Source organism: Rhinolophus sinicus, chromosome 16, assembly GCF_057876585.1.
Source record: "Rhinolophus sinicus isolate RSI-liver-muscle chromosome 16, RSI-T2T, whole genome shotgun sequence".
NCBI lineage: Eukaryota > Metazoa > Chordata > Mammalia > Chiroptera > Rhinolophidae > Rhinolophus > Rhinolophus sinicus.
In genome coordinates, this window is record NC_142516.1 from 22,877,853 (window position 1) to 22,890,554 (window position 12,702).

A 12,702-nucleotide genomic window follows, 5' to 3' on the forward strand; every position below is an offset into this window, starting at 1 on the left:
GTCTGTGACTTCAAAGCACAATCCAGTGTATGGACCAGAACTCTGAACAAATTCCATCTGAAAGTTTCTCCTTTCCTCAGCTCAGGTCTGCTTCAAGCTCGGATGCCAGTTGGGAAGCGAGTATCTTCTCTCTTCCACCTCGCCTCTTCCCCCTCACCTGGCTACCTCCCCAGAACTGACCAGATAAAGAGGAAATGGGGAAAGGAGATAGAGTGTCACAAGGCTGGTACTTCTGGGAGCCCAGCTGTTGCCCTATGGGCTGGGCTGCTGGTGGGGATTTCCTAGTTAGCAATTCCCAGATGCTGGTGAGGCGTCCTCTGGCAGCTACTTGCAACTCTGCCTTAGGACTTGGGCTTCCCACACTCCCCATTGCTTCTCTCTGAGAGCCCTGTTGGGAAGAGTCTGTTTCAAGGAGGCTCTAGGGGCCCTCTCTCTTGCTGGCCTTTTTGTAGATGCACAGATAACAGGCTCTTTTGCTCTCCTTTGCTCCCAGCAAGGTGCTCTCAGCTCTTTCTCTATCCCCTCAGGCCACCCTAGCTTCTCCTCATAAGCCTTATACTCTCAAACTCGGGTCCCAGAAACTGATGCCATGCTCTTGGAGAGTTCCCTCTAAGCCTTCCTCAGCGGGCTTCATCCAACCTACCTTCTCATGGGAGATGAGAGTGGAGAGGGGCAGAGACACACTAACAACACTCCCCAGAGAAGGTCTCCTTCCCAGCCTGTCCAACCTCTGCTGCCTTTGGGAGGCTGGAGTCAGCTGATGGTCCACGCTGGCAGAACAGGCTACAGTCTCAGCAGGGCCTGTCTAGGTGGTCCAGCACCTTGTTTAGGATTGGGGAGGGAGATATTCACTACTGACTGTATCATTCCTAGGGATTTGGCGACTTGGCCAGAACTGACACTAAAGGAGGCCCATATCACATATATCATTTCAGCATTGTTTATAATAGGAAAAAATAACCTAAATGTCTGGTAAGTCAATCATGGACCAACCATATGATAATCTGCATATGTCATCACAGCAAAAACTACGTGAGGTATTATTAAGTTAAAAAGAAAAGCAAAGTGTAGAACACTGTAGGCTCACATGTGTATATGGGTGGTTTTAAAGGGAAATTTTGTTATATACAGGGTTGTGTCTGCACAGAAGTTCTGGGGAGTAGGATGGTGAGCAGACCTCCTATTCATTCTATATTTTTATACTTTTTCAATTTTTACCATGATGCATTAATTTTTTAATTTTAAAAGCATTAAGAGAAAAAATAAACATAAGTATAGTGCCTTGTGTTCCTTTTTAGAAAGCAATGCTTTTATTTACAAAAGCAATATGCCTTCATTCAAATAAGGCAGAAATAGATAAAGAAAAAAAGGAGATATATACAGATAATACAAAGAAAAAAACAGAAAATGTATACCTCATAAAATTTTTGAAAAATCTGTCTCCCACCCTCTCTCTGCCCAGTAAGATTACCACTCATAACAATTAAGTGTTTATCTTCTTCCAGGTGTTTCTGCATGACTTTACAACGTGTGTAATTTTCTTTAAACCAAAAGTGGAATCACACTATCCAGAATGTTCTTAAGCCTGATTTTTTTTCCCTTTAAAAAATACCTTGGACCCCTCCACGCCAGTACAGAGACGCACTCCATTCTTCCCAGTCTTTGAAACAGCTTACCTCTGTGTGTTCCCAACATGTACACAATTTACTTGACCATAACTTGAGACTACTGCTCTTTGAAGTGACGCTACAATGACCACTCTACACACTATTGCCATCCATTAGATCCCATATGTAGGATTGCTAGGACATTTGACATGTTGACAGACACCCAGAACTCTACCCAACTCTGCTCCCTGCCCGCCCCTCAACACACTCCCCTCTTTGATAACAACTGTAGCAGCGTGAGCCACCTTTCTGATACAATTATAAGCCACACTGAAAGACTCAAGTCTTACAGACTAGTACCCACGCTCCTCATTAGTACTTTGCCATTGGGGTGTAACTATCACTACAGCTATGCAGCAGAAGATGATGGAGGAATGAAAAATCATATATTTTTATTTCACAACCATAGATTAAATTTAGAATGAAAGGCAAAGTCTGCATCATCATCACTAAGATAAAGCATGAATCACTCATGAAATGTCTTGCTTGCGCCCAGCAGCTTTAAGCTATGCCCCAAACCTCGTGGAGGATCCCTGTCCACTCTCTTCTGCCCTTTGATAACCCTACTGAAATTCTCCAACCTCACATAAAAAAGGAGTCAGTAACTGGGCCCAAGAAGGTTCTGGACACCATGTGAGAAAGGAATGAATGCCACTTGTCTAGGGTCTGGAGAAAGGAAAAAAAAACAAAACACAAAAACAGCCTGGGAGTAATGAGGGTTGTCATCAAAAATCTCAAAGGGCGGTCCCAAGGATGGAGTTGAGGGCTATGTGTAGAATAGGAGCAAATGTTTAGAGCACCACGAAAGCAGGTTTTCAAGCTAAGCAAGAGAGACCTTTCTAACCTTCACATCTGCCCAGAGCTTCCAGGGGAAGCAGCAGCCAGGACAGAGCCACTGACATCTGTAGAAGCTAAGGGAGACACAGTGCAGTGTCCATGGTAACATGAACAGAGCTGACTGAAGAAATCTACCTGGCTATCACCAAGGAGCTACAACAGCCTACACTGATTTTATTATTTTTGTGAAATCCCCTATGTCAGGATGCCAGGACTCTTTTCCATTTCAGACACCTGATTTGATCACAACAGGAAGGTTAATCTCTCACAGAAGATTCATATCAACCAAGAATAATGAGATGGATGTATACGAATAAACCAGAGTGTCAGTGCATTCATTTACAAGGAGCGATAACCATCAGGTAGACCAGAAACTCAAGTCACCCTCATCAAACATCCTCATCCCTTGGGCAGATGACCTCAGTGGGGATTGTGTGTCCATGGAGATGTAATTCTCAAAATGCATTGGCCGAGACTCTGGCTTGGATGATGCCAGATTGATTTCTACCCAGATACTGCTGTGACTTCCCTTAATTCTCATTTGCATGGATGATGAAACCCTCTTCAAAATGTTCTCCTCCATCTTCAAATCCATAAATACCTCAATGCTGTCATTGACAAGTCCTCCTGTTCTGGGGGACTCTTTTTAAAGTGACTTTATGAATTTCCACTCTGGTTTATTGTATTTGAATTTCACGTCTCAACTATTATAGAACAGATCCTCTTCTGGTTAAAAAAAAAGAAAAGAAAAGTCACTTGCCCAAAGGGAGTGGAGGGAATTCCCATGCACTAGCTCACGATGTGCTATAATGAGAGGCAGTACGGAGTCGTAATGAAGAGCCCAGACACCCCCGACTGAATCCCACTTACTATGTGACCTTAGGCCAGTTATATAATCTCCTTCTGCTCCAGTTTCCTCTTCTGCAAAATGGAGATAATGATAATTAATATCTGCTCATGGGGTTTGCGGTAAGGATGAAGTGAGTTTGTAAATAAAGTCCCTAGAACAGTGCCTATGATTAGCAGGCCCTGGTATAAATCTTGCCGACCTAATCCTCACCATGAGATAAGTCATACTCTTGTTTCCACTTTACCAATGAGACAGCAGAAGGTCAGCAAGGTCAGAGAGAGAGCTGAAATTGAAACCCACATCTCTCTGACCGTGAAGCCAGGGTCCATTCTGTCACTCACATCCCACCCCATCCTTCCCACAGACATGATGGAACCACTTCTGTTCTCTTCGTTGGTTTGGGGTGGGGTGGGAGGAAGTCTATTTTCATCACTGCAGCTCATCCTTGAACAAGAAAAACGATCATGTCCTCTGCCTATGGTAAGGCTAGAGATAGCTGGTGAGAAGCATAAATTGTGCAACGTGAACAGCTGCTTCGGCAAATGTGTCCAAAACTAAACATGACAGCTAAACAAGTTTCATTTCCAGAGTCAAGAAAGAATACGAATCCCAAAACATCCCCCTTATCAGAGGTGGATGGGGCACAAGCGATGGGGAGGGTTTGGCGCTCATACAAGCAGCGTTATTTCTTCTCTGCTTAAATAATTGCTGAAAGTACAACTCGGCTGGCTCCCCATGCAGTTGGCTCCAATCACAAGGGTCCCTGGTCTCCCTAAGTTTACTGGATATTTGAACATTGCCTGTAGAATAGTCACCTATGAAAGCAAAGATAATAAGAGAAAGGGAGAGCCAGTGACCTTGAGGTTGAAGGCTCCAGAAGAAACTCTCATCCATTCAAAGCAGGGAGAAGTTTGGGTAGCTAGACAGGCCTGAATTTCAAGCTGTCTAGAGTTGTTGTCGGACTGGGCAAGCTATTCAACCTCTCTGACTTCAGTTTTCTTCTTTACAAAACTGAAGACCACCCCTACCTTGCAGCTTACAGGTTTGTTGTGGGAAGAAGACAATGTATGTAAAATGCTGGGACTATTACTATGGAGATGTCAGGAACCACCATTATTAGCCTAGAACAATCAAAGAGTAGGATGGATAGAAATATTTTTTAAGAGAACAAGAAAGCAAAAGGCTCACATTTTTATACTTGTCAATCAATTGTAAAGGGAAGAGAGAGAAGGGACAAATATATTTAGTACCTACTATAGTCAAGATTTTTATCAGGCCCTTTACCTATATCTAATCTCCCAGCAGAAAATGTGTCCTCTCTCAGAGCCCTGGGTCCATATTGCAAAACTAAAGCAGAGGCCCAGAGGAATGTTTGCAAGTCTCCCTGCTTTGCCTGCTTACCCCAACTCTCCCTTCAGGGCTCCCCCAGGCTCCTCAGACCGACACAAACACCTCCCTGGTCTCTTTCCTTCAGGTTGCACAGGGCACACTCCTCGACAATGGCAGCTACCGTTAGCTGTGGACCGGCTCTGTGCCTGACTCCCTGTGGATCTCCTGTCACCTCAATTTCACAATAGCCCTTTAAGGAGAGTATCATTCCCCATATTCTCCACAGAAATTAATTAAGGCTCAGAGATATTAAGTAAGTTACACAAAGTCGAAGATTTAGTAAGGAACAGAGATGGGCTTTGAACGAAGGTCTCTCCATCACTGGGCACTGCCTCCCACTATGACATATTTGTAAAGAATGCAGCCCATGAAAAGTACGCAATAAATAATAAACCTCTAACATAAACTAACACCAGAAGCAGTGGGCAAAATAGGAAATGGGTTAAGATGTTTATGGTACTTCCCTATAGCGGAATACTGCTCAGCCGTGTAAGGTGATATTGTAGAAGAGCAGCGACTAACATGAAAAGATATTCTTGAGGTTGAATGAGTATGGCAGGCTATAAAAGAGAATATTCCATATAATTCTATATAAGTATGTCTATTATCTAGTCATATAGACAGGTATGTACACACACACACACACACACACACACACACACACACACACCTTAAAGAAAAATACACCAAAATGTCAACAGTGGTTATGTCTCTATGATGAGATTAAGAGTTGCCTTCATGTTATTATTTTTGTATATCTACTTTTTTCTAAAATTTTCATAGTAACTATCACCTCCCTGGCCTTGAAAGATAATACCTGAATACAATCAAAGGGACTGCATGGAGAGAGTGTATATGAAAATAAGTAGAACAGGATGTTTTATTTTGCCTTTTTTTTTTTTTTAATGCCCTGTGAATGACTTACGTGTATCTCAGTCTTTCATCACCACCTATCTGGAACACTCTTTATTCCAAAAGAGTCTAATGATTGAAATGCGGAAGGAACCAGGGCTTTCCAAAGCCAGAATTTTAGGTAATTTAAATTGGACTTGCTCAACGGTCACTCATTGTTTATTTTTGTTGGATGCTCCCAGGGCTTGTTTATTTATGGAAAGTCTGTTTTCCTGATCAGCTGATAAGGTGGGGAAATCAGAGAAATCAACCATTAGCTCTGTGTATTATTCTCCTCGATGTCACTACGGTGAAAGGCTTTGAGGTCCAGAGGTGCTCAGCTGTCTCAGATCCCAAGACGAAGTGAAGAAGGTGGATTCACTGAGTGTAAGAGAGACCCCCTCAGGCTGCATGGTTGATTTTCCCACCAGACCTTTCAATCAGGCTCTGTTAACACCAGATGTGGGCTTGCAGAAGGTCTCTTGCTAAACTCACTGAGAGTTTTACACGGTCCCCATGTTTTCTGAACTCTCAATTGGCCATTAGGAAAGCAGAATAATCGAAAGAACACAGCCACTGGGCTCAGAAACCCCCGGATTCACACTCCACTCTCATTTACTAGCTGTGTGACTATAAACCAACTTCCTATCTTCTGACTTTCATGTCTTCCCTGCAACATGGAGATGATCCTGGCTTGTTGAGCTCACTACCCGAGATGACCTCCATAAGATGCTTTAGCTTTCCCCAGCTGCAGCCTGATGGCCGTGGGTTTTCAACACATAGAAGCTGTTTTTCAATGAGCCGGATTACAGCCTACCTGGCTAAGACTGGGGATGCTATTGGAATTCTTATCAACTAGGTCGTTGACAAGCCGGAGGTTAGAGTCATAGGTGGAGATGCTACCGCTTATCCCTGCGTGAAAGGACAACTCACAGAACTGAAGCCAGGTTTGAGGTATATATCCCTTCCACCTCCTGGTTACCCAAGTGAAGCATAGTAACTGTGAGAACTATATGGCTGGGTAACAAACACGCGCAACTTGTGTATCCCGCTTTACTTAGTCGACATCAGCAGCACTTTCCATGTTGAACCTTCTCTTCTAGAACATCAGTTGGCATGGTTGAGATTTAATTCAGTAACTCACAGAGCATTAAAGAAAGACATAGACAAAACAAAACACCCTGTCCTATTTATTGTCACACTCTCTCTATATACAGCCCCTCCAATGGGCGCAGGGAGGATCTTCCAAGACGAGCCAGGCCAGGGGGGGCACAAACACCCTGAGAGGGCACCCATCCAGCCGCACACCCACTTCTCAGCCGGAGCCCTTCCTCGGGCCAACTCCTGAACTGTGCAGGCAGCTTTGGCCAAAGTTAGAGCAGTCGCCTGGGAGCCCACCCGGAGAAGAGCCCATGGGGTACTGTGAAGTCATGTTCTAAAATACGGACGGAGGGTTTTTAAGAACAGCCAGGCAGGGTGGGGGGCTGGGAGATGGGCTGGTCAGGAAATGCCAGTTTAAAGTTAGCTCTGACCTATTAATCAGCAACGAGACAATGATGCAGGAGGGGCGGGAAGGCCGGACATGTGCTCACGCCAGATTTATGGGCCCAGAACAAAGGGCGGCCTGCTCGTTTAGAGAGTCTCTTTCCCTTTTCCTCTGGCAAAACGAGGACATTGTTTGAAAAGCCAAAAAGAACAAATATTCTAAAGACTGAGGTCATTTCCAGAGATGCAACAGGTCCTCATGGGGACTCATACACATGCCGGGGAAGGAAGACTCCACAGGAGAGCTTGGCAGCGTGCTGGGACCCTTCCATGGGCCACTCTGGAGGCACCTGACCAGCCTGCCTGAAGCCCCTCAGGATAAATCCAGAAGGCTTTGGGGAGGCCTTTCTCTATTCAGGCTGAAAACAATACTCTACGAGCATCTCTGGGAAGGTCTTCCTGAGGGTGGGCTGCCAATGTTCTGCTCATCTCAGCTCCCTTCACGCCCAGGAGAGAATCTTGTTTCAGCCTGTCCCATTTCCTCAACTGAGCAGAGTAGACGGAAGCGAGAAGAGTAGGAAAGGGAGGAAGGCTAAAAGGCCACCCTGATGGAGAGGACATGGCAACTCTGAGTCTCCTGGTCTCTCGGTACTGCGGTCCCACCAGCTGTGGCCTTACCGCCTCCCTTCTCCATAGCTGCCACCTTCAGTCAGGTGCTGGTTCCCTCTTACCCAGAGCTTCTAGAAGGGTTTCCTTGAATCCTATCTTGCTTTCTCCCATCTAACCTCCACCCAGCCACTGGGATGAACTTTCTAAACAATGTAGCTGACAGATCATCTATTTCTTGGCTAAAAAGCATTTGGTGACTCGGCCTTTTCTTTAGAAAAGAGGTTGAGAAACCTGGTGACAGGATCCTTTGTGTTATGGGTCCACCTTCCTTCCAGTTTATCTCCCATCTCTCTTCAGCCCCCACATATCCTTTAGCCTCCTAGAATTATTTTCTGTGCCCTGAAAATGGCATGCCCCTCCTGAAGAAATTCTGGGTATTCTTTAAGACCTAAGCTCCAATGCTACGGCTTCCGTAAAGGTAACCTCCCTTCTGTTGAAATCATACACCGTGTGCGAGCTGGATTAATTATTTCTTTGTCTGGGGTCCCATGCATGAGGTCATACTACCAATAATAATAACAATAAAATAGCATAGCACTTATCACAGCAAGTACCCTACCTCATTGCAGGTCACGTGAAGACATGCACTCTCCTGAAGGACAGCCTGAACGAATGAATGATAACCCACTAGACAGGATTAGCCTGAGGGCATATGGAGGCCCATGCAAATATTTTTGTGAGTTCTCTGTATATATAAACAATTTCAGTCACCAAAATCCATGTTTCAGCACTATTCTGACAGCCCAAATTCATGTGCTGGATCCTGCAAAATAAATACTCTCTGACCAGCAGAAAAGATCCTTTCACGAGGCAGCTTTCCTGGAAGCAGAGCCCGTTCATGTGTCTCTAAGACCATGTCTTAGATGCCAAGTGTGGGGCTCTTCTGGGGCATCTGGTCAACCCCATGCACTAGGTAGAGGATTGGAAAGGATGCCAAAGGGGAGAGATGGGGACCAAAGCCAAAGTGGGGTCCAAGTTGGGCCTGGTCCAAGCGGGGTCCAACACCCTGTCTGGATAGCATTGCTGGCTCTGGCAAATCTTGATGCTTGGAGGGGCTTAGAAAATGTTGGAGTGGCATTCCAAAGTTCAGGGACCTCAGAGGCAGATTCCCTATTGCCTAGATTAGTACTGTTCTTAGGTAATCATGTGATTATACACTTTGTCATTCAACAAACATTTACTGAGTGCCTACTATGCACCAGCACTTCATTAGAAGCTGAACTTCTATAGTCATTGTTACTTATTCCTATGAGTTAGAAATTATAGTAATGGTCTGCCAAAGAGTAAACGTAATACACAACAAGACCTGTAGAGTGTGGGAGCAGAGGTATCACTTCGTCGATCAGGAAACTGAGCTGGAGAAAGGCTGTCATGTGTTCTATGAAGGTCCAACCATGCGCTCTACTCCTGGGTGTGGTTAGAAACGCAGCAGAGAGTTTCCTGAAAGAAAGCAAAGGGCAATCCATTGATCTCACTTCCAAAAATAAACCAAAACGTGAGGAGAGAGAGAGAGAGAACGATGACTTAGAGCCTATTCTGAGGTTCAACGGATGATGGAAATAATGACTAACATACATGTAAATGGCTCCACACTGTGTTTTCAGAAATTGCAGTAGTGATGCTGGCTCTCAAAGCAGAGCAATGGCAAGTGCTGTCACCTGAGGGCCAGGGGAGGCCACTGGCTTCTACGTCTCTCCCTGAGCCTTGATTTCCTTATCTGTAGAGCAGGTATCAAGACCCTTACACGCTGTTGCAAGATTCAAATAAGATTTAAGGTCATGAACAACCGTGTGCACTTAGAGCACCAGCCCTGAGCTGCTCATTAGTAATAAAGCATTGGGATTATTTTGTGATCTCACTTCACCAAATAAAAATACACACACACACACACACACACACACACACACACACACACACTCCATTGCCTGATCCTTGAACATCCTTTCTCCCAAGTCTTGGTTCTCAACGTCGGGAATTTTTCCCCCCAGGAAACATTTGCCAATATCTGGAGACATGTTAGGTTGTCACGCCTCAGGTGGGGAGAGGGTGGCTTTTTACTGGCATCTCCTGGGGAGAGGGAGGGAGGCCAGGGATGCCGCTCATCATCCCGCAGTCCAAGGCCAGCCCCACAACAAAAGAATCATCCAGCCAAAAATGTCAACAGTGCCGAGGTTAGGAGACTGCTCTCTCAGCCTTTGTTTATACGGCTCCTTCCATTATAAGTGCTCTCCTTCCTCTTCTCCGCTTCCTTAACTCCTACTCCTCCAGAGAGAGGAAACGCCCCATCACGTGCTGCTGCTGGGGGTTTAAAACCAAAATAACCTTTTTGGCAATTTGGCCAGAACTGACAGAATTGTAAACACGCATACCCTTGGAACAAGCCATTGCCTTGCTCACTCCCACGAAGGCCCGTGTACAAGGATGTTTACTGCAGCTCTGTTTGTGTCAAGCAAAGACTAAACACAACCTAACTGATCCCTTCAGGAGGGATCGGTGGCTTTAAATTATAAAGCTTTGATACAAAGCACTTATTTGCAGCCCTTAAAAAGAATACAGTCTTTTCCAAAAGGGCAGCTACGGGAAGGGCACTGAGATACATTGTTAAATAAAAACAGCAATGTTTGCAACCACCTTATTAATATGTTCAATTTGGTAAATAAGTAAAAGGAATATTCATAACTATATTGAGGTATACCTATGGAAAATATCTGTAAAAGTATGTATAAAAAAGCGACAATATCGGTTGCCTTTGGGGAGGAGGACCCGGTCAGAGCAATTAGGTTTACTTGTCATTTACTTGTCATCGTCCATCAGAGTGGATATTTTTAACCATATGCAAACATTTCTTTTTTGTAGAAAAAAATAGTTTATTAAAAATTTTTAATTGATGAATCTAGGTGAAGGGCATACATGAATTCATGGTACTAGTCTTTCAACTTGTCTCTAGGTTTGAAATGTTTTCAAAGTAAAAACTTTACAAAAGGCTTCTAGAAAAAAACAAATAAGAGAATAGCTTCATCACCTTGGAGTAGGTAAAGACTTCTTAAACAGTACACAAAAGAACTCATTTTAAAAGGAAAAACTTGGCATACTGTTTTTCATTAAAATTAAGAATTTCTTTTACCAAAAGAAACTATGAAGAGTAAAAGGTAAGTCACAGACAGGAAAAGAGATTTGCAGTAGACATATACAACAAAGGACTTGTATCCATAACATTAAAAATTCTCCCAAACAGAATCAATAATATTGTAATAACTATGTATGGTGCCAGGTGGGTACTAGATTTATCAGGGGGATCACTTCATAAGTTATATAAATGTCTAACCACTAGACTATACACTTGAAACTAATATAATATTGAATGTCAACTGTAATTGAAAAACCAAAATAGAATTTTTTAAAAAGATAAAAAATAAAGACCTCCTCCAAATCAATAAAAGACAGTCAACACTTTTTAAAATGAGCAAAAGATTTGAACAGGCACTTCACCAAAAGGATATTTAAATTTCTAATAATCGTATGAAAAGATGCTGAAAATCATTAGTCATTAGGAAAATGTAAAACAAAACCACAATAAAATAGCACTGTCTCCTCACCAGAATGGCTAAAATTAAAAAGACTGACATCAACTAAGGATGTGAGTAACTGGATTTCTCATACATCACTGGTAGGAGCATAAAGTGCCCTGAAAGTTCTTTGGCAGCGTCTACGAAAGTGAAACATTCCAACCTCCCCTCTACAAATCTTCTCTGATCTACACATATTTTTATTTCCATAATCCCTCTGATCTATACCCTGTGTTGACTACCCTTTAAACTCTGCTGTAAGTTCTCAAACTTCTTTCGGGTCTATCTAACTATGTTTTGCTGAGAACCAACTCTGCAAGGCTCTTGGGAGTCTTGTCATTGGGAATGAGGAGAGGACCTATTTTATAGATCCTATTTGACCTGCCTCGCAGGGGCTCGTGGCCTAAATGGAGGTGGAGACAGCAGACATTGTAGAAGACAGACACCACTTTAGACTAACCTTCTCTTCTCAGTTAAACTGCAACTTTAGATCCTTGCATCATACTTCTTGCACATTCTCACAGTGCCTGACTCCACAATGACCCGAAGCAGGAACTGAGAAAGTAACAACCTCCTGAACTGATCCAGGTGACATGTGTCCACAGACAGCAAAGAAGATCTGGGCCAGGTGAAAGAAATAGATTTTGGTCATTGACAACTTCAAAATGAAGGCTTTAAGATATTTAAAACCTAACCCCATGTTGGCCAATTTTATATCCATTAGCTCATCCCATTCTCAGAATAATCCTGTGAAGTAGGTATTACTATCACCATTTGTCAAATGAGAAAATTGAGGTTAAGACAGATTATGTTATTTGCCAAGGTCATGCAGCCAGGAACTGGCAGGGCTAAAAGCCAAACACCTGATGCCGTATTTTAAATTCTGGCTCTTTCCACTACATCACATGAGAAGCAGCCCTATACAACTCCAGAGATGTGGAAATCTAAATTTCTCTCTGGCTTGGATCCCTTGCACATGCTTCTCCTTTCACCAAAATATTTACTTGGCCATCGTCTTCTTTCTCTTCTCTCATCCTCATGGCCAATTCCTCCTCCTCCTTCTTTGAATCTCTCCTTAAGTTTAGTCTTCCCAGAAGGCCTTTCCTGATCCTCTGGACAAGTTTTGATGTCATGGACATGAACGACCAACGCATCCTATACCTCAGACCTTTCACTATCCTATGTTGTCATAGGGTGGTTTCAAGTTGTCTTCCCCTCTAGGCTGTGGGCTGCTATCTTTCCTGTTCGTTGCTAAATTCCCAATGCCTTGCACATGGTAGCGCTTCATTATATACCGTTGAATGAATGGATGGGTGGAAAGTAAGAGCATTCTTCCAAATCTAAGTTT

The 12,702-nt window shown here is 43.6% G+C and overlaps 1 long non-coding RNA gene across 1 annotated transcript in view; it reads right to left on the reverse strand.

Annotated features, from left to right (window-relative positions):
* Positions 1 to 11,928, reverse strand: part of LOC141571357 (uncharacterized) — a 72,260-nt gene extending 60,332 nt beyond the window's left edge. Inside the window, exons 1-2 of the long non-coding RNA XR_016019295.1 lie at positions 11,815 to 11,928; positions 9,095 to 9,228 (exon numbers count right to left, since the gene is read on the reverse strand). This is a non-coding gene — a long non-coding RNA (uncharacterized LOC141571357). The remainder of the gene's footprint in view (positions 1 to 9,094; positions 9,229 to 11,814) is intronic.
* Positions 11,929 to 12,702: the final 774 nt, after the last annotated feature.